General features: G+C 43.0%; 1 long non-coding RNA gene across 1 annotated transcript; it reads left to right on the top strand.

The window, feature by feature from the left end:
- The first annotated feature begins 19 nt into the window (after positions 1 to 19).
- Positions 20 to 7120, top strand: LOC121477281. The gene is made up of 2 exons (XR_005984171.1): positions 20 to 519; positions 6505 to 7120. It is a non-coding gene; the product is annotated as an uncharacterized LOC121477281 (long non-coding RNA).
- Positions 7121 to 8417: the final 1297 nt, after the last annotated feature.

Here is an 8417-nt window from a genome sequence, read left to right as displayed (position 1 = left end):
CCTCCAAGCCGCACCGTTTTCGCAGTTCCCGGGCGACGTCGCGGTCCCGGGCGGCGGGGCGCCTCGGATCTGGAGGTTCCGGCCGGCGGCCCGAGGGCGCAGGCGGCCGCCCCCCCTCCCCGGGCCGCGCGCGGTGGTACGGCCCGCTCCGCCAGCGTCACGTGGGCGCCCCCTCTGTGACGTCGGCGTCTTCGCTGTAGCAAAGCTCGGCCTCTGGAATTCTGAGAACTAATTTGCTATTCGGTGACATAAGAGGGGGAGTGCGCTCTGCTTTCCCGGGGTCTGGGGCGCCTTCCTCCTCTCTCACCCATAAACTCCGCTCCTCGAGCTAAACACACAAAAGGGAGCGAAGAGGTTCGGCCCGTTGGAAAAAGTCTGTTATATATAGTAGCTTTAGAGGCGAGTAAGAAGGGGGAGAAAAAAAAAAAAAAGAAAAAAAAAAAAAAACAATAAACCCCACAGCTCTTTCCAGCTAGAATATTAGGCACCACGAGAAAAATATTTGCCAAGCAGTTTTCGGTGCGTTCATTTGCTTTATTTTATTTGGGACGGTTTGGGGTTTTGTTTTTGTTTTGTTTCCTTGTTGATGTGGTGGCTTGGGATTTTTTTTTTTTTCTGGTTGTATTTTGATGATTTTCGGATTTCTCTCTCTCTCTCTCTTTTTTTTTTTTTTTTTTTTTTTTTTGCTTCTGATTTTTGCCTTTTGCAAGTTTGTGGTGTTACGTAAATAGTAGGATCCCGCATCGGTTGGGTTTTGTTGTGTGTGTGGTTTTTCTTGTTTTGGGTTTTTGTTTTGTTTTGTTTTTTGTTGTTGTTCTATCCCTCTCTAATGTCTCCAGCGTTTTGAGAGAAGAGGTGTTGTTTTCATATTGATACGATTGAAAACAGCTTCGATTTTTGATCGCATGGAACAATCCCATCCCCCACTTTTTGGGGGTGGGGGTGGAGGTGGGGGGGGGAGTGTGCGATTTTCTTCTTCCCCTTGGACTTTGAACGGAGAGGAGGCTCTCCTGCACTTGAGGGACGTGTTCAAAGGATCTGTTTTGGTTTGGTTTGTTTCTTTCCAGGACAGCAAGTGGTGGGTTTTACTCTTTCTGTTATTGTTGACTGTTAGGAAATTTCTTGTTGAAAAGAAACGTGTGTGTCTTTGGGTGTGTGGACGCGTGTGTGCTACAAAATTATCTGAGCCAGATGCATGTTTGTGTTTTGCTTTTTTTCTGAAAGGGCTTGATCCTCCGCGCTCCCCCCCCCCCCCCCCCGCTGGCTTCAAGGTCGTGGTAAAAAATCTCTTCTGTCTGTGTTTAAGAGATGAGCCGGAGGGAATTCTAAAGGCCTGCGTGCCAGTATCACAGATACTGCGTGTATTTAGAACAGCCTGTGCTACAACTACCGCGCTCCGCACGCAGCACAGGCTTCTGAGCCTCGGAGCTCACTTGGGAGGAGGAGGAGGAGGAGAAGGGGGGGGGGGAGATCTTTCTTTCTTTTCTTTTTTCCCTTTCTTTTTAAAGGCAAATGCAGTGCAGAATCATTTCACTGTGGGCCTCGGTTTGTTTATTCAGAACTGCCAGTTTCCCTATTTAAATGTTGGTTGGGGTTTTTTCCCCTCCTACTCATCCCCGAATGAGGGAGACTCTTGTTTCTTTTATGTGTCTCTCTTAAAAGAAGGGTGTGAGGGGAAAATAATATTTCAGATTCCTCAAGAATTAACCCAAAATGTTTGGACCCAGAAGCAGCTCTCAAAGGTCAGGCTGTTCTGAGCCTTGGCTAGGAGAGTCCTTGAGGCGACTCATTAAATTACAGATGAGTTCTTAAAGGTTCCACAAAATTTCTGCATATGTTAATTTCCAAAAAAAAAAGATAACGTCCCAAAACAATCTACCTTTCCCAATCTCGAATTTGGGTTTATTAATGGGAAGTGAGCAGAGCTGTGAAGAGATTGCTGCGGGCCGTATCCTGGGATATTTGGGATCTCTTTCCCCGGGAAAAGTCCGGAAGAAGTTCAGATCTGTGGCTGAAAGTGTTGTTGTCAGTGCACTCCCTCCCTGCCCCCCCCCCCTTTAAAAGTCTGTGTTGGGAATTTTAGAACGGGGAGAGGTCCAAAGGGGTTGATTATTTTCCACCAGGTCTGGAGCTTAGGAAATATGCCTAAGTGTCTGTTCCTATGAAATCTGAATATTTTAATACTTATTGACAGATGGATTACTGCAGCCTCTGCAGAAAAGCCTGTCTTGTAAAGGATTTTTTGAAAAATATACATAGGCCTAATCCTGTCACTGTTGTTGAAATGAACATTTTACCCCCAAAGACACATGATATTGTCAAGTGCAGATTCATTCTGCCAGAAGGCGGACTATCTGCTTTTTTATTGTCTCCTTCCCCTTCCTTTTTAGAGTTTTAAATGAATTCCACTGGATTCAAAATGATACCCCGATTTTGCTGAAGCGATTTTCTCTGTGCATTTATAGGTGCGATGTTTTTTCTGTCTTTGAGAGCAGTAAGGACTGGAAGGCTTCTCAGGTGTATCTCTATATGGTTTGGAACGTGAAATGTATGGCTCTGCCCTGTTAATGATCGTACAATGGAAATTACTTTTATGGTCTTTGGTCACTTTTCTAATCAGAGTTGGCATCCTGCCTCTTTGGTCCCCTTCCGTCAGCCCCTACCCCAACCTTGAGCAGTTTGTCCCTCCTGCGTTCTCTTTGCCACTCCAATATTAGCCCCATGGGGGCGCTGCAGAGCAGAGGGAAATCTGCTCCCACTGGCAGTAGAACCAGCCAGAAGGGGGGATGGGAAGGAATTCGCCCTTCTTGTACCTCAGCCCTTTTAAATTCTTTGCAGGGAGCCCTTGGAGGGAAAACCCACCAGGCCTGCTTTATAGGTAATTAACCCCACCACCGGGGACCTCAGACCTTCTCAGCACATTATTTCTGGGCCCGAGTGCCAGAGTCCCACATTTCTACGACCGACCCGTTGGTTTTGTTTTTGTTTTTGTTTTGCCAAATCAGTGTTTACATTGAAAGAAATTAATCAGAAGGACACCGTTAAAAGAAAAACAATATTGAAAATATTGTGAAGATAGAGACTTACTTTAGGTAGATCCCCTTCTCCCTACTGAATGAACAGTGAGGAAAATTGTGCACCCACCTCTCAATCTCTTTTCAAATCCTAGGAGCGTAACTGTCAAATTTTATGCCAGTTGCATTTCTTCCAGATTGTCCTTCTTTCTCTCATTCTTGATCTCTCCCCATCAGTAGCCAGTTGGCATCACTGTGTGGGCTCCCTCACTCCAGCAGTGCTATGTTATAGGATTAAAGGAAGGATTGACTTGAATATATTCAAATTCTTTTAAATCATCCTTAAGAAGCTCTAAAGAGAGATTCCATGTCTGGGGTCTTATGAGCGATTCCTGTAGACTTGGAGGGACTGTGTGTCAACCAGTCCTATGATTTAATTGTCACTGGCTATTAATACTCAGAGTGGAAGACCAGGCCAGCCCCTTTGCCCAGTGGACTGGGCATAGTAATAGGTTCCTGATCGCAGCTGTGGGGTAAATATAAGCTTTGTTACGAATAAAATAGCCTGGTCCTAATATTACATCTATTTAAGGAAAGGAACGGATTTTGCATCCAGTTCCCCAAAACTCAGTCATAGCTGAAAAGGAAGCTATCCTTGGAATAAATACCATCTTGCCCTCTTTTTAAGGGGGCTCCAAACGGGAAGTCAGTTTTACCTGTCAGGAACCCCTGAAAGTTGGTAGATCTTTTAAGTCATCACTTCTCAGGATTACGGATTTTAGACTGGGAAGGAACCTTGCAGATCAATCACTCAACACCCCCAAGGCTTCCCTCATCAAGAGGACAGGCTGGCCCTCACCAGAGGCCTGTGTGACCCTGGACGCAACAAAATGGATCTGCATTTGATGGTCCAGCGTCATTTGAGAGAATGAAGGCCATCTGACTACCTGGCTTTGGAGGAGGGTGTCCTGTTTCCCGGCAGAATTGGGGAAAGCAAGGCTGCTGCTTTGGGTTCCTCGGAAACTGTAAATTCGTTCTCAGAACGAACTCCCAAGTCATAATGTTACTACTGAGTTTTGATGGACATTCGGGTTTGCTTAGGTTTGTCACCTGTGCTGCGGTCCTCGACACAGCTTGTGATGGGTGTGGGAGATGCTGTCTACCTGCTGTCTACAATTTTACTTATTCCTTTTCTCTCAAATCCTTCACTTAGAGTTTTTGTAAACAGGCTCCCTGTATCATCCTTGGAGAAAGAAAAGAGTTTTCTTGGTATATTTTAGAGAAATCGAGCAGAAAGTTTTGAGACCGTAAAAGAAAAACCAGAAGATGATTTCCAGCTACTACCTTCTGAAAAAGAAGTGTCAACGTTTAATTTTGATCCATATGCTGCCTGCTTTCAGCCTGTTTTATTCTGAGACTTTTTTTTTTCTTTAGAAACCTTTTCAGCCTAGCTCAGAGTACCCCCTCCCCGCCCCAAACACTGATTTTCCACACTTTTCTCACTTTTTTTTTTTTCAAATGGAAATAAATATCAGGAGCTTAAAATAGAGAAGTGATGAGGGGGGCACCTAATCATTTGTTTATTGCATTGGATCACTGTTTTGAACAGCAGGGTTTTCACTTCCTATGAAACTCTAGCATGAAGGAAAGTAGCAGCTGGACCAGGAAGGGATGAAGAGAGGAAAGCACTGGAGTGTTTGTAAACTCTGGGTAGCTGGCCCACCCTCCCTGCGGCTGCCTGCCGGTACTTAGCTGTCTTTACTACCTAAGGCTAGAAGTGGAAAAACTTGATTTGCGTGTTGTGCCTGCATTTTTTTTTTCTCTTCTTCTCCACACCGCCCTCTGTACACCTGACCATGCAGAAGCCTATCTGAAGCCGGCTGGATGGCAGGCAGAGCCGGAGAGCGGAAGAATGTGCGGAGGGAGGGAGTGCTTGGGGCCTGGTACTTTTCCATTCACATCTCCACAGTGGCTTTTCTTGTTTATTTCAACCTCCACCCGCAGAAACCTTTCAGCTGCCTGAAATTCGAGTCATTACACTGTTCCCTGAGGTCAGACTACAGATGCTTGGCGCATGTTTGCTACATGTCAGTGTCTATGTAACATGTACACACGCACACACAAACACACACACACACAAACACGTAACTCTGCAGGGGCATGGTGTGAGGTAGGAAGAAAAAAAAAAAAAAAACCCAAACCTGGATTTGTTGCCAAAAAACCCTTGGCTTCTAATTACAGTTCTGCCTGGAACTCCCTTTTGGAACCTGGAGCAAAACCACTTGTCAGGACTCAGTTTCCTCCGCCGTGTGAAGAAATAGCCCCGATGATTTACATGATGTTTATCTGTCCTAAATTCTATACTTTTATATCCAAATACATATTTTACATAACTTTAAGATGGGAGGGATGGACAGGAGCTGGATCTGTATGTGTACCTGGGATGGGGGAAGGGGTTAAAATTTAAACTAAATAAAGAAGGCAGTCCCAGAATCCTCACCTCTATCAATTTTTAACCAATTGTAGACCAAAGTCTGGGGTTATGCTGAGTAGGTCCAAAAACCAATTGAAGATTTTTAACATTGAGTTGGAGGAGACAGGTTCTAAGACCTTGTACCTTGGATCTCTAGCATTCATAATCAGTTGTGACAGTTCCCAAGTGTCTTTTCAGCACTATCGTTCTTCTTTTTTTTTTTTCTTCCTTCTGTTTGTTTTTGGAAACTGTCCCAGTCAATGATAGGAAGGAGATGACACTTGTAAACTGGGCAGTCTTTAAGCCACTGGGCCCCATGTGGATGTGAAAAATATGTCATAAGATTCACACACACACACACACACACAAGAAGGAAGGAAAGAAAAAAAAAAAAAAACCTAGAGAGAGATTCCTAGTAAGAAACTCAGAGGTAGTTCAGCCATCACTGCCTTAAAGGTAATTATTTGAAGTTAGAGGAAATAACAGATGAGGAGTTTGCCCTTAAAAAAAAAAAAAGAAGAAGAAAAGCCTTGATCTTCCAGAACAAACTTAAAGGCAATAAAAGAGATACTTTCAATCAGTATTTCCTATACTTTTTTGATCTTCATTCTTTTAAAGCAAAAGGTCTAAAGTTTCTCAGACCTGATTATCTAGATGAAATAAGGTCTTTAACAGACCTCAGCATCCTCAGGAAGTAATAAAACAGCTCCTATTTATTAGCAGAGACCTCCCTACCACCACCATTTCTCCTTTGGCTTAGACCCTCTGGGATATTGCTGCCCACGTACCAGCAGACGTGGAGTCAATTACACTCTCAGTGTAAAACTACTGGATTATAATGTGCTAGAACCGAGGGGTCCTTAGCAACAATCCAATCCAACGCTACGGATGTTATAGCATTGAAAACTGAGGCCCAGACAGAAGGCATTTTCCACATCCTCTGAATCCCTAACAGAGTCAGATCTAGAATTCTGATGCCCTGGTTCTAAATCCACTGTTTGTTTGTTTTTTCCATAGCTTATCATGGAAAGAGGAGATAGGATGGGCAGCCCTGCAAAAGAGCCATTTGCTGTGGCCTTATATTCAGAGAAGACTTCAAATTTGGACTTTTGATTTGCTCTCCACTGAGGTTCTGCTTCAGTCTTAATGGTACACGGACAGGATGGAAACAAGACCTTCACACACAAGCTTTGTGTGCAGTACCCACCGTAGGACCTAATGTAGAAGCCCTCACACTCTCCCACAGTGCTATGATTTCATAGTTACTGAATCTAGAATTATCTTATGAATCATGCAATTTTATTGTAATTGTGTGTATGTTGGTATTTAAAATGTAAAGTTTTAAATATATTTGGCCTAGAAGCAACGATACCATAGTAGCAATGAACACACCTAGTGCCCAGATTATACCGTAAAAGAAGGATTTGCTAAAAAGAAGAAGAAGGAGGAGGAGGAGAAGAAGAAAAGAAACCAAACAAGTACACAAAAGATCCCTACATTGACCGGGGGGGATATTTCAGAGATACTAGGGCTACCTGAAGAGCTCCCAATGGTCAAAGCTACAAATTTGAGCAACAATATAGACTAATATTAGATTATAACCAAAAGTATAAAATAAACCACAACAAGTTTACACAGATGAAAATAAATTATGGGAAAAATTAATAAATGGAAGAGAAGAGACAAATTTCTCATGCAGAAGAATTCCAAATAATCTATGTAGCTACTCTCCCCTGAAGGAGGGAGAGTATGATTCTCTTCTCCTTAAGTGTGAGCTGGGCAAAGTGACTTCTTTCTAAAGAGTGTGGTATGGGAAGGGGAGTGGGGAGGTAATTTTACATGGAGAAACCAGACTAACACTACATCAGCCATAATATCAAGGTCAACATCAACAATGATAAACCAAAAACAAAGAAACAAACAAATGATGATAAACCATGTTGATTGTATGTACCTTTGATATAAGGTGGTGAAATCATTCTTTACCTCTGTAGTCTTCCTCCCATACCTCAGTCTGTTTCTGAGAAAAACATTAGACACACCCTAGTAGAGGGGCATCCTACAAAATGCTTGACCAGAACTACTCAAAACCGTCAAGGTTATCAAAAACAAGGAAAGTCTGATGAGCTGCCACAGCCAAGAGTAACTCAAGAAGACATAACTTAATGTAAAGTAGTGTTTAGCCAAAAAAAAAAGTAAGTAAATCTAAACGAATATGAATACATGATGGACTTTAGTTAATAATGTTGTGTCAATGTTGTTTCATCAGTCTTTACAAATGTCCCATACTAAGGTGAAATGCTACTAATGGGGGAAACTGCATACAGGATTGTTCTCTGTACTATCTTCTCATTTTTTAATGTTAAAGATCTACAAATACACACATACACACACACATATAATCTCTTTCTCTCTTCTCCATTTCCTTCCTCCATACGAGAAGCCTCCAAAAAGTGACCCAGGCTTCTCTTGATATCTGAGAGATCCTGCCCCCAAAACAGAGTCTGGAAAATGAGGGAACCTACCTTTATTCTTTTAGTCTACTAAATTGGAAGCAATTTAGCTAATTTCTGTAAGTCATCATCTGGCTAGAGAACTGTCTGGAGACCACTAGAGAGTCATCAAAGGCCAAATGGCATTATAGTGGTAGATGACTCAAGCCACCTCATTGTTCCACTTATTCAACATTGTTCAGCGGAGATTCTTTATGGATACAAGGCCCTGAAAAATCTTTGCCATCAGTCCGTATGGGACATACAGAACTTGAGGATTCATAACTGAGGTTGGGGGAGCCCTAAGAGCTTCCCTGAATGTCTGCTATTTCATTATACAGCTCTGATAGAACTATGGATATCATCAGAGTTCTAACTCTGTGTGTCTAGATAAAAGCAGCTGACTGGACCCCACGCCTCTGTGAATTTGCCTTCCAT

This window comes from Vulpes lagopus, chromosome 17 (assembly GCF_018345385.1).
Source record: "Vulpes lagopus strain Blue_001 chromosome 17, ASM1834538v1, whole genome shotgun sequence".
NCBI classification, from domain to species: domain Eukaryota; kingdom Metazoa; phylum Chordata; class Mammalia; order Carnivora; family Canidae; genus Vulpes; species Vulpes lagopus.
Note: the sequence above shows the minus strand (reverse complement) of the source record. Positions and strands in the feature narration are given on the sequence as shown.